The sequence below is a fragment of the Melospiza melodia genome, unplaced genomic scaffold (genome assembly GCF_035770615.1).
Source record: "Melospiza melodia melodia isolate bMelMel2 unplaced genomic scaffold, bMelMel2.pri scaffold_61, whole genome shotgun sequence".
In the NCBI taxonomy this organism is placed as follows: domain Eukaryota; kingdom Metazoa; phylum Chordata; class Aves; order Passeriformes; family Passerellidae; genus Melospiza; species Melospiza melodia.
The window spans coordinates 1,624,080-1,650,455 of record NW_026948800.1 but is presented as its reverse complement, the minus strand read 5'-3'; positions in this window follow the sequence as shown (position 1 = coordinate 1,650,455).

The following is a 26,376-nucleotide window of genomic DNA, read 5'->3' as shown; positions in this document are numbered from 1 at the left end:
AAATCTCAGCCCTCATTCTAGAGAAGCAGCAGGTTGTATAGAGGAAGGTTACCAGATTAAATACCAGAAAGATGGTTTCTTTAACACTGAGGGGAAACTGAACATCCTTCACTAGTGATGCAACCAATTCATAGGAGAAGGAAAGCAGAGGCTAAAAACCGTAATTCCCTGCTGCTTCTCCTCCATCAAAACTGGATGCATAACCATAGCCATGAACCATTCATACCTGGAGCAGACCCCAGCATGTTTATAAACTTCTTGCAAATCATTGCCACCAAGCCCAGCAGGATAGCTACTCTGGTCACTGCTCCTCTGATGTAAAAACTACATATTAGGGACAATACTAAAGCTATTTCTGGGTAAGAAAATAAACCTAGGGACCATAGATGTATTAAAATCTCAAAAAACCCTGGGGACAAGAAATGCATGCAAACTTTCACCCCAATAGATGTTATGAATTCAAAAAGCATGGCTATTAACTGATTTAAATGAACACAGAGTAATAGCAACCAAAATGCAGTCAGAACAGGGTTTTTCAACTGTCTTGAGCCCCCAGGATGGGCACCAATATTTTGTCCTGGTTTAGGGCAAATTTGGGAGAGAATCTCCAAAGGAGAGCCCCTCCAGAAAGCAAACCCACATGGCCCCTCCCCGCAACCGGTTTGGGAAGAATTCCTCAGAGAGAAGTGGAAAGAACCTGTTTATTTAACAGGCACTGCACCCCCAGCACACAAAATGAACAATACCAGATGACATCTCTTTGAAAAAGGTGACAAAATCAGAAAGTCTCTTTCAGGGGTGGTTGCTCTGTTCTCAGTCCCTCCGGCGCTGGGGCAGCTGCTGCAGCCAAACGGTGCAAACCCTCGGTGTTCCCAGGTCCCAGTCTGGAGCAGGTTTGAGATGGTCGAAGAAAAAGGAGAGGAGAAGCAGTCCAGGAAGGAATTTGGACTGTTTAGCTAGAACTAGCTAATAAGCAGAAGCAAAAGCAACCAGAAGCAAGAGCAGAGAGAGAGCGAGCAAAGCAGAAAGCCAAAAGCAAAAAGCAAAAACAGCCCTATATACTGCCTGTCTCTGTGTCCCTGATAAGAGAAACCCAAACAAAACTTTCGCTCTTCAGAGACAGTCTTAAAGGCACAGAACAGATGAATGGGGATACAAGCATCATAACATCACCCCAGGACAAGAAGTGAGATGGGACTTACAGGCTTGTTCAAGATTTGAGAAAAGTGAACAAAAAGCAGTGAATCGGTACCCAGTAGTGCCTAACCCCTCTACACTACTGAGTAATATCCCCCCAGCACACCAGTGGTTTAGTGTCATAGACCTAAAAGATGCTTTTTGGGCAGGTCTACTGGCAGAGAAAACAGGGATATATTTGCTCTTGAATGGGAGGACCCTGATTCTGGGAATAAGAAACAGTTTTGGTGGACTAGGTTACCCCAAAGATTTTCCAAATCTCCAAACCTCTTCGGTCAAGCCCTAGGAGAAGTAACACAATTCTTCTCCATCAAAACTGAGATAAAGCTCATCCACTATGTAAATTATTTCCTTTTCACAGGACAGGAAAAGAAAGAAGTTTGGGAATCCACCATAGTGTTGTTAAATTTTCTGAGGGACCAAGGACTTTGGATATCAAAAGGGAAACTCAAATTTATAGAGAAGGAAGTAAAATTCTCTAGGACATGTGATTTGGCAAGGGAAGTGGTGGCTGAACCCTGAGAGAATTACAGGGTTAGTCTCATTCCCACTGCCAAAAACAAAGCCAGTTCTTGTATGAAAAGTTAGTGGAAGAAGAGATTAGGTGGGGGAAAGATGACGAACAAAAGTTTGAAGCTTTAAAGCAAAAATTAGTCAGTTCACCAGCACTGAGTCTTCCTGCCTTCTATCTGTTTGTGGATATAGAAGAAGGGGTAGCACATGGAATATTAGCTCAGGACTGGGAAGGATCCAGGAAAGCAGTGGCCTATTTATCAAAATTATAGACCCTGTCAGCTGGAGATGGCCAATGTGCATTCAGGCTAAGGCAGTTACTGACCTACTCATAGCAGAAAGCAAAAAATTAACCTTTTGGGGAACAATTGAAGATATATATATCGCAAAACCAGTAAGGAGTATCCTGAGCCAAAAGGCTGAGAAATGACTCACTGATTCCTGACTGCTAAAGTATGAAGACATCTTAATAGATAATGGTTTAGAGCTAATCATGAGTAACCAACTCAACCCTGCCCAGTTTTTGGATGGAGAAACAGATGAGAAACTAATACATAATTGCCTAGAGGTTATAAACTATCAAACTAGAGTAAGAGAGGACGTAACAAATCAAACACTACAAGGTGAAAAATGATTGTACATCGATGGATCTTCATGGGCAATAAAGGGGCACAGAGTATTGGGGTACGCTATAGTGCACGAAGGGTTAGAGGCCATAGAAAGGAGAAAGTTACCTTCCAACTGGTCAGCCCAAGTGTGTGAGTTGTGTGCCCTAAAACGAGGTCTGGAAACATTAGCACAGAAAAGGGGAACAATATATACAGGACTCAAAATACACTTTTGAAATAGTGCATAACTTTGGAAAAATTTGGGAAGAGAGGGGGCTATTAAATTCAAAAGTAAAGGGACTGAATCACAAAACTTTTGTCTTAGAAGAGTTAGAAACCTTACAATTGCCAGAAGTAGTAGCAGTGGTGTATGTTAAAGGGCATCAAAAAGAGGCAACTCAGGAGGGGCGAGGGAAAAATTTAGCTGATTTTGAAGCTAAAAATGCAACTGAATCAGAGACATATAAAGTAATAATGGTATTAACACCCATGAGAGAAATGCAAAAAGTCCCCATATTCAGTGGGACAGAAGAGGAAGAACTCCTTAAAATAGGAGTCAAGAAAGATAACAAAGGGAAGTGGAGATTTGCAGATGGGAGGCAAATATTGAATAAACCCCTTGCCAGGAAAATGTTAGAAGGCATACGTGGAACAACACATTGGGGTACACAATTGCTAAGTGATCAATTTCTAAGGGACTTGGGCTGCACAGGAATTTTCAGAATAGCTAAGCAAGTAACTGAATGGTGTGTGATATGTCAAAAAGTGAATAAGAAGATTATGAGGAAAACACCCAGGGGAGAGTGAGAACTAGCCTTAAGGCCCTTTCAAAACATCCAAGTAGACTTTACCGAGCTTCCCCAGGTACAGTAGTGGAAGTTTTTTCCAGAGATAGTAGATCACTTGACTCATTGGGTAGAGGTGGTACCCACTGTGAAAGCCAGTGCCAGTGTTGTGAGTAAAACACTTCTAGAATCAATCATTCCCCAATATAGGATGGCAAACAAGATTGATTCAGACCAGGGAACTAATTTCACATCGAAGATATTGCAGAAAGTTGTTCAGGCCCTGGGAATAAAATGGGAATTACACACTCCATGGCATCCACAGAGTTCTGGTTGGTAGAGAGAATGAATCAAATTCTTAAAAGAGCTCTAGTTAAGCTAAGGATTGAAACCAAAATGTCATGGATAAAATGTTTCCCTTTGGCCTTATTAAGAATTAGAACCCAATTCCAGTCAGATCTGAGGGTGTCACCCTATGAAATGATGTTTGGGTTAGCCTTCCTGACCTCACCCCAGAAGGTCGCCACCTATGAGGGAGGGGAAACCAATGCCAAGAAATATATTATGTCTATAGCACAAACCTTAGAAGGGCTAAGGCATAAAGGGGCAATTCCTCAAACTACCACCCTGGATTTCAGAATCCATAATATTAATACTGGGGATTGGGTGATGATCAAGTCATGGAGAGATCAGCCTCTAAGTCCTCAGTGGGAAGGTCCCTTTCAGGTACTGCTCACCACCGAATTGGCCGTGTGAAGTTCAGAGTGGGGATGGACTCATGGCAACAGAGTCAAAGGCCCACTAGAAGAACCCAAAGAGTGGACTGTAACATCCAGGCTGGGTGAAACAAGATTGACTTTCAAGTAGAGACTGAGAGACAACCAGAAAAAAACACCAAGACGCCCCAAAAGTAGAGTTAAGCTTCCACCAACCAGCTTGAGAACTGTCTTCCTGTTTTCGTGAGTGAGAATTACCAGCATCTGTTGAGGAGAAGTACACAAGGGACTGAAAAAGGTAATGGGGCAGCATCCTTAAGAAGTAAGACAAGGAATACAGGGCAAGATTAGGTTGGCCCCTTTGTTCACTACCAAGAAGGCTCCATAGCCCTGCTGTGGGTAGCAACCACATAGGCATGGTAAGGTGGGGACAAAAGGCCACACCAAACCTCTATCATTCCTCAGTTGCCTTTTAATTCAACAAGGACTGGAGGGCAGGACCGAGTTGGCCTCTGTACTCACCCCTAAGATACACTGATTATGGGTAGCAGCCACATAGGCATGGTAGATGGGACTCAAAGCCATACTGGACCTCTGTGATGGCTCTTTGTTCATTCCAAACAAGTGTGTCTAAGAAAAAACTGAGATTTTTTCTCCTGTCCCACTGTCCTTGCCCACATCAACAGATGCTGGTATGACTCATTCAAGAGAGAGAGAAAGTTTTACCTAATTGTTCTAGCAAATTGACTTATAGAAAAAGAAAAGGGGAGCTTGTTATAGATGAGTAATTCTATGGTTGACTATCACAATTAAGGGCTGAATATTAAATATATGCTAAGAGAAGTTTTGTAGATGTATAGTTATCCTTCCCCTTCCTTGCATTCTTATCACAGGATGACCTCAGTAGTCAGGGCATTTGGGAGGGTGGGCTTGTTACTATGGCAGCACCTGACCTCCAATCAAGGTGTAAGACAGTGATCTCCACCACTGGACAGAGAAGAAGGAGTTGATTGACAAGACCTTGGGAAGGGATAGAGGTATAAAGGACAGAGCATCCATTTTGTAGATGAGCACATGGCTCATGAATCCTTTGCTCCTGGTGCTGTATTCTTTTCTTTATTCAGTCTTCTGTTGTATTTTGATATGGCCTTAATAAACAATTTAGAATATTGGAAAGTAATAATTGTTTCTCACATGGGGTTGGGGAATGTAGGGCAAGGTTGTCCACACTGGGTCAGCTCCAAGGTACAACTTCACTGACCTGGCCAGACCAACTTAGGAGAGACCTTGGATCAATATCAATCACAGAATGCTGCAATCACCTCTTGTATGATAAGAACAGCAATAAAAGACACCCTTTAAGATAGGAATACATATTTCTTAGAAGCTTTTTAAAATCATTCTCCATAACTGTTAAAGGAAAACTTCCTAAAGAACTGCTCCTGACCAGAGAGAAATCAAGGCAGAACCATGGTTTGTCAGGACAGACTTGATCCTAATGAGCTCCGTGGTGCATTTGGAGCTCAGCCCTTGAACCTCAGGGCCTGAGAGAAGATTGCACAAACCTTTCCAGGAGTCAAAGTCAGAGAAAAACCCCAAAGTGTCTCAAAGCATGAATGGGTCTCATTGAGGTCCATCCCCAATACAGGCTCCTCATGGACTCATTGGAGGAGAGGATTGGAGGCCAGGATGGCAAAAAAAAAATCTCTGAGAAATTCAGTGTAGAAAGGCAAAATCCAGACTACCTTAAAAACCTTGAGTATCTCAAAGCATTAAGGAACCCCACTGAGTGTGAGTACAAAGCTCTCAAGGGACTCGTTAAAGCAGATAATTGGGGCCATAATTGCAGAAACCTCTCCCAGAGTCTGTATCAAAAGGAAAACACAAAGTACCATAAAATAACTGAAGTATATAGTATAGTAGTATAAAGTATTAATGAACCCCACTGAGTGCTGACAAAGTTACTGACAAAGGCTCTCCAGGAACTAATTACAGCAGATAAGTGGAGGCCATGATTGCACAAACCTCTCAGAGACTCTAGGGCAAAAGCAAAACCCAAAGTCCTTTGAAAAACCTGCAGTCCCTTCAGGGAGCATGAAGGAGACCCCAGGGCCATTCGTGGCCCAGGCTCCCCTGAGACTCCTTCCAGCAGATCCTTGAGGCCACTGGGATGTGGGCTAGGGGAGGGATGCTGAGAACAGGACAAGGGGCTGACAGTGCCCAGCCTGGCTGGGGCTGTGCCAGGAGGCCCCAGGGCCTCAGGACAAGGTGTCTCCTCCCAGGCCTTCGTGGCACAGACCCTGCTTTGCCCCAGGGCACCAAGACTTGGCTTCTCTATGTCCCCACCTGTCATCACTGCCTCCAGTTCTCTGCTCTGCCTGGGGATTGGGGACACTTTCTCAGTGGTGTTCCTCAGTGGGACCCATTAAAAGTCCAAGAAACTTTAGAGTTGGATTCTTACTTGGAGTTCTGCAGAGGTTTCTTCCACTCCCTCTCAGGGACTGATGTTCAGGGCGTGAGCATAAAGCCCCAGAGACTCATTAAAGTCCTTGTGCTGTGTCTGTGCTGCTGAGCTGGGCTAGGCTCCTGGAATAGAGGCAGCTCCTGGTAACCAAGGAAAGCTTCAAAAGCACATTTCTCTTGATGAGCAGCTCTTCTGCCAGCCCAGCAGTGCTGGGGCACTGCCTGCAGCCACCCTGGGCACAGCATAGAGGCACAGAGAACCTAAATCAGTCAGGGATGGGAAGGTGCTGAGAAGTGCCTGGGGCAGAATCACTGCCAGCCCTTGGCACAGGAACCTCTGGCTGCAGGACAATGCAGCTGCAGCTCCTGGAGCCATCTCAAGCTGGAACATCCCAATGTCTACAGACCCTGTGAGTACATTCTCTGATTGTCTCTTGTGCAGAGCAGCCACGGGTGCCCAGGGCTGTCCTGCAGAGCAGGGTCCTGCAGCCCAGGGCTCTGTGCTGAGGCAGGGACTCTGCTGCCTGCCAGGGACAGCTCTCAGCCAGCCCTGGCAGCTGCTCACATCACTGGGGGACAATATCTGGGTGGGGGATGAGAGCTGGTAAGGCTTGGACGTGTTCTCCTTGAGTGGTGAGGGTGCTGCATTGCTCAGGACTGCTCCCAGCATGGCATTTTACTGCAGAACATGTCCAAATAGCTTATACAGGGAGCACAGCAAAGCAGGAGCTGCATGAAAGGGAAAATCCTGCATTTTTAATGTACTGCTGTGGGTTGCCTGGATGGGAAATTGCACATAGATATTCATCTCTCTTTTCAGGATGATATTAAAAAAAAACCCAAACAAAATCTCCCGGATCTGAATAAACCAGGCAGTGACAGAACAGGGCCCCTCCCAGGCAGCATCACTGTCGCTTTTCCAGCCTCCTCAGGGTTGCTCTGATGTTGCCATCAGAGCCTGCAGAGCCAGAGCTGCCCCTGGGCAGTGCCTGAGCTGGGAGGGGTCTGCAGGGCGGGGCTGAGCCTCCAGGGCTGGATTGGGCTCTGGCAGCACTGGCAGGGCCCAGCCCTGGGCACAGGGAAGCAGCTGCTGGCAGGGATAGCTCCAGGCAGCAGAACCCTGGGCCGGCAGTGGGGGCAAAGTGCTCCCAAGCTGTGCTGGGTTATTTAAAGCCCTCTCCAAACCCAACTGTTCCATGATTACTTTTCTTACAGATCCCCATGCTAAGGTACAGTAAATGTCCAACAGCAGCTCCATCAGGCACTTCCTCCTGCTGGCATTGGCAGACACGCGGCAGCTGCAGCTCCTGCACTTCTGCCTCTTGCTGGGCATCTCCCTGGCTGCCCTCCTGGGCAACGGCCTCATCATCAGCGCCGTAGCCTGCGGCCACCAGCTGCACACACCCATGTTCTTCTTCCTGCTCAACCTGGCCCTCAGTGACCTGGGCTCCATCTGCACCACTGTCCCCAAAGCCATGCATAATTCCCTCTGGGACACCAGGGACATCTCCTACACAGGATGTGCTGCTCAGGTCTTTTTCTTTCTGTTCTTTATGGGAGCAGAGCTTTCCCTCCTGACTGTCATGTGCTACGACCGCTATGTGTCTATTGGCAAACCCCTGCACTATGGAACCCTCCTGGGCAGCAGAGCTTGTGCCCACATGGCAGCAGCTGCCTGGGCCAGTGGCTTTCTCAATGCTCTGCTGCACACAGCCAATACATTTTCCCTGCCCCTGTGCCATGGCAATGCCCTGGGCCAGTTCTTCTGTGAAATCCCACAGATCCTCAAGCTCTCCTGCTCGCACTTAAACCTCAGGGAACTTGGGCTCATTGCTATTAGTGCATCTTTGGGATTTGCTTGTTTTGTGTTCATTGTTTTCTCCTATGTGCAGATCTTCAGGGCTGTGCTGAGGATCCCCTCTGAGCAGGGACAACACAAAGCTTTTTCCACCTGCCTCCCTCACCTAGCTGTCTTCTCCCTGTTTATCAGCACCTCATTTTTTACCTACCTGAAGCCCCCCTCCATCTCCTCCCCATCCCTGGATCTGGCCCTGTCAGTTCTATACTCGGTGGTGCCTCCAGCCCTGAACCCCCTCATCTACAGCCTGAGGAACCAGGAGCTCAAGGCTGCAGTGTGGAGACTGATCACTGGATTTCAGAAACATTAAACTGCTGTCCAATTTGTGCAAATGCCTTGTAATAAAAGTAATTTTTTTTATTTTTTCTTGATTTGCTCTTGGAGGTTCTCTTTCCCTGTTTTACTTTTTCAATATTATCCCCAAAGAAATGCCATTTTTTGTGCCATTTCTCATTTTGTTTCTCTCCACCTTCCCTGTGGCCACAGACTGTGTCAATGAGGGGCTGCACTCTCCGTGGCTTTAAAGGAACAAAAGGATCTCCTAGCAGAATATTCTGCAGATGCCCTTTTGTTGCCTTCTCTGGAGCTGCAGCAGCAATGTCTGTGTGCAGAGCCGGGGGCAGATCAGTGCTGGCCCAGCAGCTGTGCCCAGCAGCAGCAGCACTTGGTGTTGCCAGTGCTGCTGCCGTGGCCCTGCCCCGCTGCTCTGGTGGCCCTGGTGTTGCTGTAGGGCCTGAGTGCTCTCGGGGCCGGGCACAGCCCTGGGGGTGGCAGTGCCGGGGCTGCAGCAGGGACAGCCCATGGGCACTGCTGGGGCAGTGCTGACGCCTCAGCCCAGGCCCTGGGGGCTCCAGGCTCCTTGCCCAGGCTCTCTCAAGAACACGCCCAGGCCAATGCTCAGCACAGAAAAGCCCCATGAGCAACCCCAGGCTGGCTTTGGGCAGGCTGGAGGCAAACAGCATGGCTGGGGCTCTGCAAGGGCCCTGGGGGAGATGGGAAGGAGCAGCAGAGCAGGGGCTGACCCACCCCCAGTGCACTGCACAGCCCAGGGCAGCGTCCCAGAGCGTCCTGATGGAGCTGCCAACAACATCCCCCCTCTGCAGCCATAGCCTCTCCCCCAGCTCACACAGGTGCCCCATCCTTGCAGGCACAGACACGGCAGCACTGGCTCAGCAGCCCCTGTTTGCATTGCACACAGCAGGGGGAGCACCCCCATGCTGTTGGTGTGGGGACATGAACCTGAGGGAGCACAAATGCCATCAGCCCCTGGGGCCACAAGGGCTGGGGGACACCAGGGAAAACACTCAGCTTTGTCCTGGCCTCTGCAGTCAGCCAGAAAGTTTGTTCCCATCAGCTGGGAGTTTCCTGTGCCACTGCAGATGCTGTTGCTCAGAGTCAGGGCTGCCTGGCAGCCACCCTCAAACTGCCCTGAGCATTTCTTCTGCTTCACCTTTTTATGGTTTCCTCTTCCTGCTACAAACTTCTTCCTATTGCCCACCCTTGTCCCCTCCCCTGCAAACAGCCCATCCCTGTTTGCCCTTTCCTCTCTGGCCCCACTCCCCACTGCAGTTCCTGATTTGGCACCATGGGAACGTCCCTTGGCGAGCAGGATCATCCTACAAGTGCTGCAGGAATTGTCTGCAGGCTCCTGCAGTGCCTGGTTCTGCTCCCTTGCCAGAGGCACCCCAGGCCAGGAGGGTACATCTGGGCTGCTGTGTCTGGCTCTGGGGCTCCCTGTTCTGGGCAGTGAGGAGGGGCTGCAGAGGCTCTGCAGGACTGACAGGATGGGCTTTGGGGCTGGCAGGAGAAGTTGAGGGACCTGGGCTGCTGGAGCTTCTGAAGCGGAGGCCCAGGGCTCATCCTGCTACTACTCCAAGGGTGGTTTCAGAGAATCCCAGAATCAGCAAGGTTGGATAACGTCTTGGTGATCATCAAGTCCAACCTGTGCCCTGACACCACCTTGTCTCCCCTGAGCCCCCTCTTTTCCAGGATAAACAACCCCAGACACTCCTCACAGGACTTGTATTCCAGACCCCTCCCCAGCCTTGTTGCCCTTCTCTGGACATGCTCCAGCCCCTCCATGTCCTTCCTAAATTAGGGGCCCAGAACTGGACACAGCACTCAAGGTGCTGCCCAACCAGTGCCGAGCACAGGGGAAGAATCCCTGCCCTGCTCCTGCTGGCCACACCATTCCGGATCCAGGCCAGGAGCCATTGGCCTTCTTAGCCACCTGGGCACACTGCTGCCTCTTGTTCAGCCTGCTGTCCATCTATCCCTGCAGGTCCCTTTCTGCCTGGCTGCTCTCCAGCCCCTCTGTCCCCAGACTGTAGTGCTGCAGGCATTGTTGTGGCCAAAGTGCAGGACCCAGCACTTTGACTTGTTAAACCTCACCTTGTTGGATTTGGGCCCTGCATCCAGCCTGTCCAGGGCCCTGTGCAGAGCCCTCCTACCCTCCAGCTGATCAACACTCCCAGACAACTCAGTGTCACCACGGTTCTATGAGATCCCACAGTGTCCCAATGGTCTCCATGATTCCATGAGGCTTCCCAGAGTCACAATGTCCCTTTTGTTCCATGAGATCCCTTGGTGTCATAAAGTCCCTTGGATCCTTGGGCCTTGCAGGGTCACAATGACACCATGGTCCCTCAAGGCCCTGCAGCGTCACAATGGATCCTTGGTTCCATGAGGTCTGGCAGTGCAGCAATGCTCTTCTTGGTTCCATAGTGTCACAATGGCCTCTTGGTCCCAAGGGCCACCACAGTTTCAAACATCTTTCCTTCATTCCAGGAGTCCCTGAGGAGCAGCGCTGGCTCCTTGGTTCCATGGGGCCCTGCAGTGTCACAGTGGCCCCATCATGACACCAGGTCCTGCTCTGTCACAATGCTCTGCATGGTTCCACAAGGCCCTGCAGGGTCACAGTGACCTCTGTGGTTCCACTAGGACCCAGACTGTCACCATGGACTCCTTGCTTCCATTCAGGCCCACAGTGTGACAGTGGCCCCTTGGCTCTGTGCTGCCATGTCGTACACAGTGTCACCATGGTTCTCTTAGTGCCACCAGGGCCCGCAGGGTCACAATGACCCCTTGCATCCCCAGGGCCCTGCAGTGTCACAATCGTCAGAGAATCAACCAGGCTGCAAAAGAACTTGGAGAGCATCAAATCCAACCTGGGACCCAACACCACCTTGTCACCCAGACCATGGCACTGAGTGCCACATCCAGTCTTTCCTTAAACACTTCCAGAGACGGTGACTCATTGACCTTCCTGGGCAGCCCATTCCAATGCCCAATAACCCTTTCTGTGAAGAATACTTCCTAATGTCCAGCCTAAATGTCCCGTGGTGCAGATGAAGGCTGTGTCCTGTTGTCCTGTCCCTGTTTCCTGGGAAAAGAGCTTGAACCCTACCCGGCTGCACCCTCCTGACAGGGAGTTGTAGAGAGTGATGAGGTCTGTCCTGAGCCTCCTCTCCTCCAGGATAAACAACCCCAGCTCCCTCAGCCACTCCTCACAGGACTTGTTTTCCAGACCCCTCCCCAGCCTTGTTGCTTTTCTCTGGACATGCTCCAGCCCCTCCATGTCCTTCCTAAATTGGGGGGCCCAGAACTGGACACAGCAGTCGAGGTGCTGCTCCACCAGTGCTGAGCACAGGGGAAGAATCCCTGCCCTGCTCCTGCTGGCCACACCATTTCTGATCCATAAAAGTGCCAGGGGTTGGACAAGGGAAATGGTGGGGAGGGAGTGGGAACAAAGTGTTATTGATTGTCAGCCATGAAATGTCTTGATTTCCATATCTATTCAGACTGCATTAGGAAGTTCTGGGGCTCAATATCAATTGGACATTGCTGATATCAATCTATAAATAGGAAAAGAAAAGCGGACAAAACTGTTCTCACTGCATTGTTCTTAATATAGAATATTCACATTGAATATACTTAAATGTGTCAAATTAACAACAGTAGAATTGAATATTTATATAATTCGTTGGGATTCTTCTTGTTCAGGTGTTTTGGAACAAATATTTATGAGCCTTTTACACTGAATACCTGAACTGAAGATTTCAAGAAACAAGAGGCGTCTGGAGAAGTAAAATTCATCAGCAACCTCCAAGTGGCTGAGGATCCATCCCCATCAGAGCAGCAATGAACAGAAATGGGCAAAGCTTTGTGGCTACCCCAGCTTTTGGATGGACCCTGGGCCTGGACCAGGAGCAGCTCTTGAGGGCCCCATGGCCGGGACTCTTGTGCTGCCCTGGGCAGATGGGATGGCAGCAGGGGCTGCAGAGCCCTCAGCACCTCAGGCAGCGGAGAGCAGGGCAGCCAGGGAGCCTCCTTTGGCCTTGGCCAAGCACCTTCCCCCATGGCGGGGGCTCAGTCCTGTGGCAGCTGCAGCTGCTGCTGTGCCCTTGACAGGGGCTGAGGCTGTGGGGCAGTGCCCAGAGCAGCCTGGCCTGAGCAGAGCTGTGGGGCCAGAGCCGGCTGGGCTGGGCTGGGGAGAGGCCCTTGGTGCTGCCCAGAGCTCAGGGCAGCTGGCAGAGCTTGCAGGGAGCTGGGCTGGGCTCCGAGAGCCTGTCCAAGAAACCACCAGTGTCCATCTCAGCCTGGCTGAGCGTGCAGGGACTGGACTCATGCCAGGCCTTGTGGGGCAGGGCCAGTGCCTGTGCAAGGCATTGCAAACAGGCAAGTGGCCCAGAGAGGAGGCTGCTCTGTGCCCTTGGAGGCATAGACAGAGCAGGGAGGGGGCCCAGGAACTTTTGTCAGCACCAGCCTCTGTCCCCATGCACTGGCAGCCCTGGCTGCTGAGCCCAGCTTTGGCCTGGGCTGAGTTTGGCTGTGGCCTAGCTCCATCCTCCTGCGGGGCTCAGGGCCTGTTCCCAGCCATGGCCAGCCCTGGCTGCCTCTCTGCTGGCCCAGAGGCTGGAAGAGCCTGGGGCAGGGCTGTCTGTGCAGCCCCACAGGTGCCAGGGGCTCTGCAGGAGCTGGCAGAGGCTGCCCAGCAGGGAGGCCATGGGGCACAGAGCCCCAAGGCTGCTGTGGGCACCACGGCACAGGGGCCGTTCGCAGCCGCAATGCTCCTGGCATGGGCTGGGCCTGCACAGGGGCTGGGCCACCATGGCTGGGCCAGCACAGGGCCACAAAGGGGCCACGCAGCCGCTGCCGGGGCTGACAGCAAGGCCAGGCACACACAAGCAATTGCTGAGCATGGCCTGCACTGGCAAGGCCTGACTGTGCCAGAGGCAGAGCTCAGCTGCCCTTGGGGGCTGCAGCAACAGTCCAGAGCCCAAAGAGCCTCCATGGCTGTGCTGGAGACCAAGGCTGCAGCAGGGAAATGCAGGGATGCTGTGGGATCAGGAGGGCACTGAATTCCAGCACACACCTCAGTACTCTGATGATCCTGGCACTATGCTGGGCCCTGTTTCAGGCTGGAGTAAGAGTCACATAAAACTACTACTAAGGTGTCTTTGTCTAAAATGCTTCCTGTATGGCAATTCCTTGTGGATGGTGGACATGACAGATGTTGCTGGGATGTCACAAGGAGCTCAGCGAAGTGTTTTGATGTTTCATAAATTTTATCATGTTCACATTTTTTATGTGTGCCATGAAGAGAAACCTTTCTGAGCCTCTGAGTGTCACCAGTTCCTCACCCCAAAGAAAACAAACCTGGTGAGTTGTCATTCCCACTGCAGTGGCTGCACTTGGACCTTGATTCTGCACAGCAGAGCTCTTCATCCCCTTTTTCTCTCTTCCTCCCTCTGGGCATGGAGGGAGCTCCTGACTTCAACAAGTGATTTGTGTGCAAAGAGCAAATCTGGGAAAAATCGGGGCAGGAAGGGTTTGGGGGGGACCTTGGGATCTGTGCTGGGCACAGAAGGTGTTATCCATTGTTCTGAGACTGTCTGCTGTGGAAAGTGGATTTAATATCCAGCAGACGAATGGCTTTAGCATTTGATGGAGCTGTGCCTTCCCTTGGCTTTGTTGGCTGACAAGAAATGAACATTCCTCTGTGTCTCGGGCAGCTCCTTCTCCAAGGAAAGCAGGTGGGAGTTGGAACCGAGGAGCTGAAAGCTGCAGGTGCAGCCTGGGCTGGAGGGAGCTCAGATTTGCACAAGGCTGCTCTGATGCCAGGGCTTGGACGGGAGAAATGGTGGGGTGCGGGTAGGGACAGAATCTGATTGATTGCCAGCCATGGAGGGTCTTGAATTTCATATCTATTCAAACAGCATGAGGAGGTACTTGGATTCAGAGTCAATTGGAGATTGCACATATCAATTTATTAACAGGGGAAAAAAACCTAAGAGGACGTAAAATATCCTTTCTGACTGTCTTTTTAAATGGAATATTTTCAGTTTGAATACACTACTGAAATCTGTTGAATTAACCACAAAGGATTTGAAAAGTAAAATCAAATTATTCCCAGGGCTTGGCTTATTCAGGTGTTCTCAATGGTAATGAGCCCTGGGACAGTGAATTCCTACACTGAAGAGCTGAAGGCTGAACAAGCCTCTGCAGCAGGAAAATTCAGCAGCAGCCTCCAAGGTGCTGAGGATGTCAGCAGCCCCCACTGAGGCCATCCCTGCCCAGAGACCGTGGGGGAATGGGCAGACAAGGAGAGCGTCCCTGGGGCTGGGGCAGCACAACTCAGAGGCAGCAGCGGCTCCAGCTGGGAAATGGAGTGTGGAATGTGGCTGGAAAAGCCCTGCCTGGGCTGTGCCAAGCAGGACACACAAGCCCCGCTCCCATCCAATAAAAACCTTTCTTGAGGAGACATTTAAAAGGAATTACAATTGTTAGTGTCCTCTGAGTTGGATGCACTGGAGAAATACCAACAAGGGATTGTCAGGACCTCAAAACAACAAACAGCCTTTCGTGGGAACTGTAGAAAATCAGAGAAACTTGGGCAAAAGGTTTATTATGACATTGTAGTGGTTTTGGTTTGTTAGTTTAAGATTTTTCTATTCTTGAGATTTCTTAATTAATGGATTGATGAGTGTGGTGGGTTTTTGTATTGGTTAATTATTTATGTATTTGTTTTGTTGTGAGATAGGATTACGAGAAAGGTAAAGTACACTTAAAATTTTAGAAGAGTATAAAGAAAATTTCTTTAAAAGCAGCCTAAAGAAAAAAGGTAGTAAGAATTAAAATAAAGTCTTTGTTAGAATTTTTTTTTCTTTACAAATTTTACTGTCAATGTAAAGAAACTAAACTAAAATTTCTAGTTAGTTTACTATTTCTGGAATAGTCTCTTTTAGTTTACTTTGGAAGAGAAGTTTTTCTTGTTAAGATTAGGGAGATTCTTTTACAAGAGGAAAAAATAGCTTTTTTCTTGTTCTTAATTTTGTCATGGATAACAGTGGTCTGGGTACAGCTTGTTGATGGGCCATGTTGACTTATGTGGTATTGTTTTAAAAATAGTTCTTTAAAGGTAAAAATTTTCATAATTTACTTTTAAAATTAATTTTATCTCTCGGAATACAGATCTTCTCTTAGGGATATTGGATTCCTTTTTTTTCCCCTGTTTCAAATTTTTATGTAAGTACAGTTATTTTAACAGTTGTTTTCTTTTAGCATGCAGGTTTTTCTTTGATATTAATTTGAATTTTTTTATTAGTTTTATGTGTTTTAATGAAAAATAGTTGGTTTTGGGATTTAATTTCTTCTTTACTGACTTTGATGGTTTTATGTTGGTTTTTTATATGCTTGCATTTTGTTTTTCTTTTACTCGAGGGAGGATTGAAGTATTGAAAGGATTAATACCTGACCTGTCAGTAAGTTGTGGTTGAAGTTGTGGTTGGGTTAGGATTGGTTTTATGGTTCATTTTTGTGGGGTTTTTTGTTTAATTTTAGTTGTAGGGTAAAATTTGTGTGGGTTGTAGGTTGTAGGAGTTTTTTGTTTTAATTGTCTTGGGGGGAGGGGACTTGATGGTAAGATTTTAATAGCTGTGGCTGGCTTTGTTCTGGTTGGGCTTTTGTAGCCTCTCTTGTTTTTCTGTTTGGTACTTGTTGGGGTTTGGTTTGGTTAGAATGGGGCCAATGGTGGGGGGGGGGGGCAGCCTGGGGAGGGGGAAAAGGGCTCAGCCCATGGCAGGGTGATTTGGTTTGCTTTGGTTTGGTTTGGTTTGGTTTGGTTGAGAAGGGGCCCAGGGCCTGTCACAGACATCTTTTATGAAAAATCCTTTCCTTAGGATTTTTCCTCCTGAGCAGTTTAGAGGCTTGAGGAACAAAATGTAAACAATGGTTATCTGCTGCTTTGGAATGCAACAGGTGGATCTGTGATTGGCCCATGTTGCTTTTTTCTAATTAATTGCCAATCAGAGTGAGCTGTCTTGGACAGAGAGTCTGAGCCAAAAGCCTTTGTTATCATTCTTTCTTTTTCTATTCTTAGCTAGCCTTCTGATGATATCCTTTCTTGTATTCTTTTAGTATAGTTTTAATATAATGTATATCATAAAAAAATAAATCAAGCCTTCTGAAACATGGAGTCAGATCCTCATCTCTTCCCTCATCCTAAGACCCCTGTGAACATTGTCACAGGGGCCAGGGCCGCTACTTCTTTGTTGGCTGGAAAAGAAAGAGGAGGCTCCTGGGTTTTTTCATCTTTAACATTTGTGTTTCACAGAGGCATGTTCATTATCTCAGTGGTTTAACAGATTGTCAGTTACACAAAAAGTTTTGTATTACATTTGAAAATTCTTCCCTTGTCAAATTATGACAGACTTTAAATCAACAAAAACTACTTCTCAAAGCATTGACTTGGCTCATTCAACTTCACAAACTCTAAGCCTATTCAATTTAATGTTAATAAAAATTTGCAGGAGCACAGAAACAGAAGAAGACACAAAAAGAGAGAAAGACAAAAAAGATACAGAGAAGCACACACAGAGCTACCAATTCCTAGACTCCAGCAGTGTTCAGATGGAAATTCCAAGAGGAGGTAGGGTCAAGATGTGTGCTTGCCTTGTGGTTAGCCTTCAATACCCCTTGGTCTTCCTGGGCTCTTCCCCCAGGTTGAACTTGGCTCATTTGGTCCCTCAGGAGCTGGGCTGGGGGCTGCAGAGGTGGCTGTGGAGCATTGCCTGTGCTGTGCCAGGGACTGGCAGCCACTGCTGGGCTGTGTTCTCCTGGTTCCATCGGGCCCTGCAGTGTCACAATGGTCGCTGTGGTTCCACAGGCCCCACAATGTCTCAATGGGCCCTTGGTCTCATGCAGCCTCCGAGTGTCACTGCGGTGCCCTGGGCTCCATGAGGCCCAATGGTGTCACAATGGATCATTGGTTCCACGGTGCAACACGGTGTCAGAATCCTCTACTTTGTTCCATTGGACCTCATTGTTTCACAAGGGTCTCACTGATTCCATGTGGCCCTGCAGTGTCAGAACATCGTCTTGGTTTCCCAAGGCCCCAAAGTCTCACAAGAGTCTTCATGATTCCATGAGTCCCTTCCATGTCAATGATCTCCTTGGTTCCATGGCACCCCAAAGTGTCACAAAGGCCTCTTGGGTCCATGAGGCTGTAAAGAGTCCTAATGGTGTCTCCATGGTTCCATGAGGTCCTGCAATGTCACAATAGATCTTTGGCTCCATGGGGTCTTTCACTGTCACAATGCACCCTTGGTCCCATGACACCCCAAAGGGTCACAATGGTCTCCAAGGTTCCATGAGAACCCACAATGTCACAATGGTCCCTTGGTCTCACAGGGTCCCCCAGTGTCACAATGGTCCCTTGGTCTCACAGGGTCCCCCAGTGTCACAATGGCCCCTTGGTCCTACAGGGCCCACAGTGTCACAATGGTCCCTTGGTCTCACAGGGCCCCACAGTGTCACAATGGTCCCTTGGTGTCACAAGGCCCCACAGTGTCACAATGGTCCCTTGGTTCCATGGGCCCTGTGCTGCTGCATTCCCCCCTCCCCTTCTCAGGCTGCCCTGCCAGCTGAGAAATGCTCCTTGGGCCTCGGCCTTGGCCAACAGCCCCTGGGCTCAGCTCCTCTGCAGCTCATCACAAACACTGTCTGCTCCAGGCACTGCTGCTGCCCAACCAGCTCCTGGTTTCTGTAGGAGCAGCTCTGGGAACTGTTTTTGTTCCCTCAGTGGCACAACATCCCTGTTCTCACACTGCCAAAGAAAGCTGTTGGTGCCAAGTGCAGCCAGGATGAGCCATTGCTGGGACTGAAGCCCCTCTCTTGGGGCCCTGCAAACAGCGCTACGAAAGGAGCTCTTGGAGCTCTTCTGGGCCAGCGACTCCCTCTGAGTGGGGCCTCTTCCAGCCGGGAACTCTCCCGTTTGCTGCACCCGGGGATCTCAAACAACAACGGAGCCTGGGCCGATCCCCCCACTCCTCCAGGCTCAACCCTTCACCCCCTGGGGAGATGCCAAAGGATCCATAGGGAGCATTTCCTGCCCTCAGGGGAGTTTCTCACAGGTTCCTTGCACTGACTCTTTGTGTCTGTGTGCACACAGGAGTGCCTGTGCTGGGGAAATGTGGCAGAAATGCTGCTCTCTGAGGGGCTTGAGTGCCTTGGATAGCTGTCAGTCAGATGTCCACATAGCTATAAGTAAGTCATGAGGTCTAAGCTAAGTTCAATTCTCCTAAGAGTTGTTCTTTTGCAAAATTGTTACATTTAATTTAGGTTATTAGCTAAGTTAAGTATTGTTAAGTGTTATTCCTCTGTTAAATTGCTAAGTCATAGGTTATAAGTAAAGTTAAATACTGTTAATTGCTGTTGTTTTGCTAAACTTTCATGTTTAAGGTATGGGTTACATTTAAGTCCTGTTAAGTGTGAGGCCTGTTAGGCTTTAGGTTATGTTCCTTTTATCCTTGCCCTCATTGTGCTTGTGTCATACGCACACACAGGGACCGTTCTCAGTTCATTTCTCGTTTGATTGCATGGATTTGATTTGGTTTTATTGTTGTTTTGTTTCCTTGGTGTGCCTGAAGTGTCCAGTCAGGAGCAGAGTGATTCTTGATAAGGAATTTTGTGGTGCTGTCCCTTAATATCAAATCTGGTTTTTGCTGATCCCTTGCTGGGGATTTTTTCAGCACTCTCAAGGCCTCGTTGGTAACAGGGTGAAGGAGCCCTGGCCCAGGCTCTGGCCCTGGGGGACACGGGGATGCTGCCGGGGGGTCCCTGCCCCCTGTGCCACCCCCAGGGCCCCGTCCCCCCATTCCCGTGTCAGGCTCTGGGGGCGATCTCGTGGAACATTCTCTGGGGGAGGCTGTGGGGCTGGGGGCCGGGGGACCGGGGGGACAGGGGGGGACAGGGGACCCCGCTGTGCACGCGCAGGGTTGGACTGCTCTGGGGGGAGCTGTGAGGGGGGCCGGGGCAGAGTGACCTCCCCAGTGACCTCACACAGCCCCCGTGATGTCACAGAGCCCCTGTGATGTCACACAGCCCACTCTAGCATGTCACACACCACCCTTGTGATGTCACACAGCCAACTCTGGGATGTCAGCCTGGAATGTCAAGCAGTTTCACTGTGATGTCACAAGAGTCTGTTATGTCAGACAGCCACAATATGATGTCAGAATCTCTTCTGTGATGTCACAGCCTGCTCTATGATGTTACACAGCCACCCATTTATGCCACAACCCATTCTCTCATGTCACAGACCCACCCTCTATGATGGCATGATCTCCTCTATGGCCTCACACCCTACTCTATGATGTCACAGAAGCTGTATGATGTCACAACTACCTCAGTGATATCACAAAACCCTCTCTGGGATGTCATACTGTTATGAGTAGAGAAGTTGCCCATTTTACTGAAAGGCTGCAGAGTTCACAGGTTGGGCCAGTTACTGCCAGGGTGGAGTTCTGTTTCTTGTTGTAATCACCTGTTGTTAATAGTTTTTCGTTAACTCCCTGTGGTTGATGGTTGAGAATTCCCCTTATTGTCGAGTGCCGCCCTGCTGCTTCCTGGAGGATGGCACCCAGGATGGTGAAGAGGAGGGGACAACCAAGTCGGCATGCAAATGACATCAGGGTTGGCATGCAAATGAGGAAACCCCTCTCCAAACCTAGCCAAAAACCCCTAAAAACAACAAACCAACATGGAATTGAGTGATCAAAGTGATGTCTAGACTTGAAGAACGGAATCCAGTGTCTGCTAAGACCCTTTTTACCCCTCATCCTAACCTAAAAACATGTTGGCTGGAAAGAAGACATCAAATGTCAAACCAAAATACTGGGAATCTCCTGGTGCTCTGGTGAGGAAGGAACCCCCAGCTCTGCCTGCAGACCGGTGGACAAACTGGACTCTTCCTCCTCCTGTGTGCCACTTCTGGGGGCAGTGGCAGTGTGAGACCTGTCAGATCACCCCACTTGAGCTCCTTTTTAATAAAGACATTAAAAAGGAGAAAGATCTCCTGCCCGATTTATTTCATTGATATTAAAAACCAATACAGTTTTAGGAACCAAAAACATTATTGGTCATTGGTTCTAAGTAATACAATTGCCTCCATTAATTAGTTAATCTCCATTGGCTAATTATTTATTTCTCTTTATGTTAACTAGTAATATCTGAGTCTTTTTGTAATCTTTTTTATCATCTTTTTCTCAGAAAGGGTAAAGAGAGTCACTTTGGGGTCCCTGGTGAAATTTCTGGGGCACATTTGCGGCAGTTCTGGGTCTGGGGAGGAATTCAGAGAGAACCTAAGGGCCTGGAGAACACTTGGTGGAGCTGGGTGGGCACTTGGAGGGGCACTCAGGGATTCTGAGGGACAGTTCGGGGTCTGGGGCAGCACTTGGGTTTCCAGGGGGGCCCTTGGAGGTCAGAGAGGGGAATTTGGTGGCTCTTTGGGTTATGCGCGGGCCCTTGGAGGGCTCTGACAGGGCTCTCAGTGGTGCGGACGGTGATGAGAGTTGTAGGTGCGGGTCTTATACGGTTAAACGGGGCCATGGAGCATCACGGGACTTGGAAGAGCAGCTGCAATGGCTCTCGGTGGGGCGTGGGGCATGACGGGAGATGAAGTCCCGGCTGGAACAGCGCTGGACCTGCGCCACGGAGCATGATGGGAGCCATAGTCCCGGAATTGACAGGAACGCAGTGCTTGCGGGTCAGGGAAGGATCTTGAGGGACACTTCTGCGTCCCAGCCACGACTTGAGGTCCTAGGCGGAACGCAAACTGTTCGAGAGAACTTGCGGGTAGCTCCAACGAGGCTCTTTAGGGCCTGGGCATGGCAGGAGTTTTAGGTGCGGGACTGTTCTGAGGGGCTCTGGGGCCACAGAGGAGGAGAGGAAATGAATTCCCAGAAGTGGCTGTACCAGACATCTGTGCGGTTGGGAGCACTCAGGGGGTCTGGGGAAACTTTTGGGGGGAACCAAATGGGCATTGAAGGGGCACTGAGGGATCCTGGAGGGTCTGGGGGACACTTAAGGGACATATGGGGACGTATCCGGGAGGTTCTGTGGAGCGCCGGGGCATGACGGGCGTTGAAGTCCCGACTCCAATTAGGCTCAATCGGGCTGCGGGACATCATGGGAGTCTAAGGACAATGAAAAGATTTCACCCACCCTAAGCACCGCCCCCAAAGCCCCGATCCTGGCCCTGATTTGCAGCGTGTGGTGATGGGCGGGAGTCTCGGCAAATGGGATGCGACAGAGGCGGGACGAACCCATTCAACTTCTCCAGTCCTTCCCAGTACAGCCCAGTTCATCCCCAGTACAGACCAGTACAACCCCAGTACAGCCCAGTTCATCCCAATTAGAACCCAGTACAAACCCAGTTCCCCTCCAATCCCTCCCAGTACAGCCCAGTCCCTCCAATACACCCGAGTTCATTCCCAGTCCCATCCAATTCCCTGCAATTTCATCCACAGGATGACTCAGTGTCTCCAAGTCTTCCCCACAATGTTCCCAGAGTTCCCCAGTATGTCCCAGTCCTCCCCAGTGTAACTCCCAGTATGTCCCAGGGTCTCCCACAGCAGTCCCAGTGTTCCCCAGTATGTCCCAGTCCTCCCCAGTATTTCCAAGGACAGTTTCATTTCTCACGGTGGCCGTGACAGCCAAACCCTGCAGTGGGGTCAGTGCAGTGCCCATGGCCACAGCCCCTTGCAGGGGCCCAGTGCAGCTTGGGCTGATGATCCACCCTCACAGCTGGCCCAGGGCAGCTCTGCAGTGGCTTTGGTGGCACCTGGGGCTGGTACACACCTGAGCAGTGTGTCTGTTTGCACTGGGGAAACTCAGCAGTTTGAGATTGCTGCAAAAAACCCCAAATAGGGAAAACCCCTCTTAGGCTGGGTGCAGCCAGCTCTGCAAGCACAGCAGGGCCCAGGGCAGTGAGAACAGACAGGATGGGGCTGGGCAATGTGGAGCAAGGTTGTCCACACTGGGTCAGAGCTCCAGGCAGAGCTTCTGTGAGCAGGCCGGAGCTGCTGATGAGAGACCCTGGGTCAATATCAATCACAGAATGCTGCAATCACCTCTGCTCTACAGAGAAATGAAATAAAAGACACCCTTTAAAATAGGAATGTATATTTCATTACTGCTCTTGGAAATCTTTCTCCATAACTGGACTAGAAGAACTATAATGACCCTCTCAGGGCTTTGGTGTTGTTTACATCAGACTCAGTCTCTGAGAGTGTCTTGAAAAAACTCCTCAAGAACTCAAAGTTAAATTTAGACTCCAAATTCTCTTGATGTTTTAATGGCTCCCAGTGAGAGACACGACTGCCTGCCTCTGCCTGCCCACACAAAGGCTCCTTCTGGGGGATATGCTGCCCCACAGCCCTTCCCTGGCAGGGAAATTCCTTTGTTTGGGTCCTGTGTGGCTCTCCCTATCTGCCCTTTGCATTAATTCTTTCTGTTCTCTATTATGCCAAAAGGATCCACCATCTCTGAAACCTCCCTTCAATGCCTCCCAGGGATCTCCTCTGCTGTCCTCCCTCTCTGTTGGAGAATTTTGCTCAGAAATGGCTTATAGAGTTTTGTTCAGACATGCCATAATCATATACAGCTGATGGAAAAGTAAAAGGCAGCTGTGAGGAGCAAATTCTCAAAGCCTGTTCCTGTAAACAACAAAATTCTCAGGCACATTTATGTAAACAGCAGAAGTTCTCAGGTTGTTTTTTAATAACAAGTAAATATCTTGTCCTTGGATAAGTTATGGGAAAGCAAAAGTGACAAACATGGAGGCCTTGAGAACCTTTCATAACAAGATGGGAAAAAACAAGTCTTGGTCTCAATAACAAACCACAAGTATTGAAAACAAAAGGAGGGGTTGATGTGTAATCGGTAACCAATGATGAGCTTGGGTTTTGCAATATGTATGAACTTAATTAACACTGTTATAAAATGTGCATGGTGGATGAATAAATCGGAGTTCAATGCTGATCAGAGGATGGGGCGTCTCCCTTGTCTTCTACAAATGGTGACACCCAATCGTGATATGGCAGCGCACCACGAAGGAGTGAAGACACGGGTCAGGTCCGAGCAGCCCGGGCAGCAGTAAACGCAACAAAAAGGATAAAAAAAGAAGTTGAGACGCGTCGTGCCTTGGGTGTCGTACAGGCGAGCCCGACTGATACGTGCTGCACGGACCTTGAAGAGGCTGCAATCAGCGCTGATAATTTTAGGTATGGAAAGGCAAGCAGCATATGAATTATTGACTGCCTTTTTACAAAAAAGGCAGGTTAAGGGGGTAGATTTGCAAAACGATTTGCAAGGACTTTGGACTTACAGCTACGGTAGGGGAGTTTTTATTAACCCCCATACGGTTTACGAGTTAACGGGGTGGCGTAAATTCAGTGATTTATTATGGGAGGCTACTTTAGAGAGTGATAAAACTGCCAAGAAGTTAAGTAAGCTATGGCAGGTAGTGCACAATAGACTGCTTCAGCATGTCTCTGAGTGCAAGGCAGCAGCCGCGGCTCGGGGCACCTGCGGGGCTGTGCCGCTCCGAACTCGGCATGGGCGCTGCACCATGGAGAGCAGCCGTGGCGAGCGACCGCCTGAAATGCTGCGCTGCAGCAGCGAGAGCAGAGGCAGTTGCGGGGGGAGTGGATCCGCCGCGAGGGGAGCGACCCGTGGCACGTGCAGTGATTCAGCCTGCCGGTGAGTCTCGCAAAACAAGGAGCCCAGCATGGGGGGGTCGCCCGCTCCGACACAAGCGGTGGGGGACCAGAGCGCTTTTCCAGCACCAGCGCTTCTCTCTCCACCCCGCAGCTGGCAAAAAGCTTCAGTTTTAGACCTAACAGCTGTAATAAATGTGACTCTTGTCAACAAAAGAAGGGATCCCTACTGCAGTTAAGAAACCAGTGATAATAAACAAGCGACACCAAGGAGCATTACTATCCAGATGCTCCTCACCTAAGCTGAAAAGACCTTTTGTTCTTCCTGGCAGAGACTGTGAAACAGAAATCAGTGTACTGAATGCGTGAGTCAAATTTCAGCCGATTTGGCTTAGCATCCGTTATGCTGTCAGAATCACCTGCATTAACATGGCTCAGTCGGTGGAACATCGGACTCTGAAGGTGTATTTTGAAAAGTTTGGAGATGTTGGAGATGTGTTGAAGCGATTGTATGGGTGAGATGTTATGAGTGTGCTTTTTGTATAAATGCTGCAGCAAACAAGTGAAGAAAGTTGTTTTAGCTTAGTATTTTGGAATCAGGCCTGTAAGTAAGTTATAGCAAATGCTATATTTTATTTTTATAGTAAGTTTTATTTGTTGCTAAGTAGTTTAGGTTAAATTATCTATTAAGTGCCATTAAATGTTAAATACTGTTGGGGTTAAGTTTTGTTAAGTTTAAATTATATTAGGTTTAAATTATGTAGAATTTAAAGTCAGTTAAGTTCTATTAAGGTTAAGTTTTATTAAAGTTAAGGTCTGTTAAACTTAAGTTCTGCTAAGTTAAGTTCTGTTGAGTTTAATTTCTGTTAAGTTTAAGTGATGTTAAGTTCTATTAAGTTTAAATATTTTAAGTGCCTAAAGTTTAAGTGCTGTTAAGTTTGAGTGATGATAGATAGATTTATGCTAAATGTTTATTTTATGATCTGCATTTGTTGGGACTATTTGTTTTGCTTGGCGTCATTGATGTGGACCATATGGTGATGGCAGATACCCATTTTTCCCCACTTCAAATCAATAAGGGACTGAGAATCGCTCAGCTGGTGCCATTTGAGCCAAATGACTAAGGGATTACACACTGTAAAAGGACAAGAGAGGGGAGAAATGGTTTTGAATCCACCGGAGGACTTACCTTACTGACTTTGAACTTTTCTGAGAAACCCAAGAAAAGGGTGGACGTGGAATTTCAAGGACAGAAAGGATCATTTTCATGCTTGTTGGACACTGGGGTCGATTCCACCATTATTAGCCCTAGCTGTTCACCTCCTCTCCGGGTTCGCATTAATGAAAACAGCTAACAGCCTTCTTTTCTTAGTCCAATTACCACCTACCGTGCAATGCCTGATAAGGCAGGACATTATGGCTCAGTTGGGGGTGGTTTTAACAATTGGGGTAAAAGCCATTGCTCGGACCGTGGCTGGGGAACCTTATAGAGATACTCAGTGTGCTTTTAAATGCTTTCACTTTTTTTACCTTGTATTTTTAATTGTATTCAAGATATGGTCAGTAGAATAATAGAAAAACCCTAGCAGACTAACCTCCATGTGCATAAAAGAAAAAAGGGGGAATTTGTTGGAGAATTTTGCTAAGAGATGTCTTATAGAGTTTTGTTCAGACATGCCATAATCATATACAGCTGATGGAAAAGTAAAAGGCAGCTGTGAGGAGCAAATTCTCAAGCCTGTTCCTGTAAACAACAAAATTCTCAGGCATGTTTATGTAAACAGCAGAAGTTCTCAGGTTGTTTTTTAATAACAAGTAAATATCTTGTCCTTGGATAAGTTATGGGAAAGCAAAAGTGACAAACATGAAGGCCTTGAGAACCGTTCATAACAAGATGGGAAAAAACAAGTCTTGGTCTCAATAACAAACCACAGGTATTTAAAACAAAAGGAGGGGTTGATGTTTGATCTGTGACCAATGATGAGCTGGGGTTTTGCAATATGTATGAACTTAATTAACACTGTTATAAAATGTGCATGGTGGATGAATAAATCAGAGTTCGATGCTGATCAGAGGATGGGCCGTCTCCCTTCGCTTCTACACCTCTCCACTCCACTGAGCAAAGAGCTGCTTTGTCCCTGTACATGAATTTGTTGTTTCAGAGGGTGTCATTTATTCAGGCCTAAGCTCTAGTGAGGAATAACTCAAAACCTCACATGGACATTAAATTCTACCAGT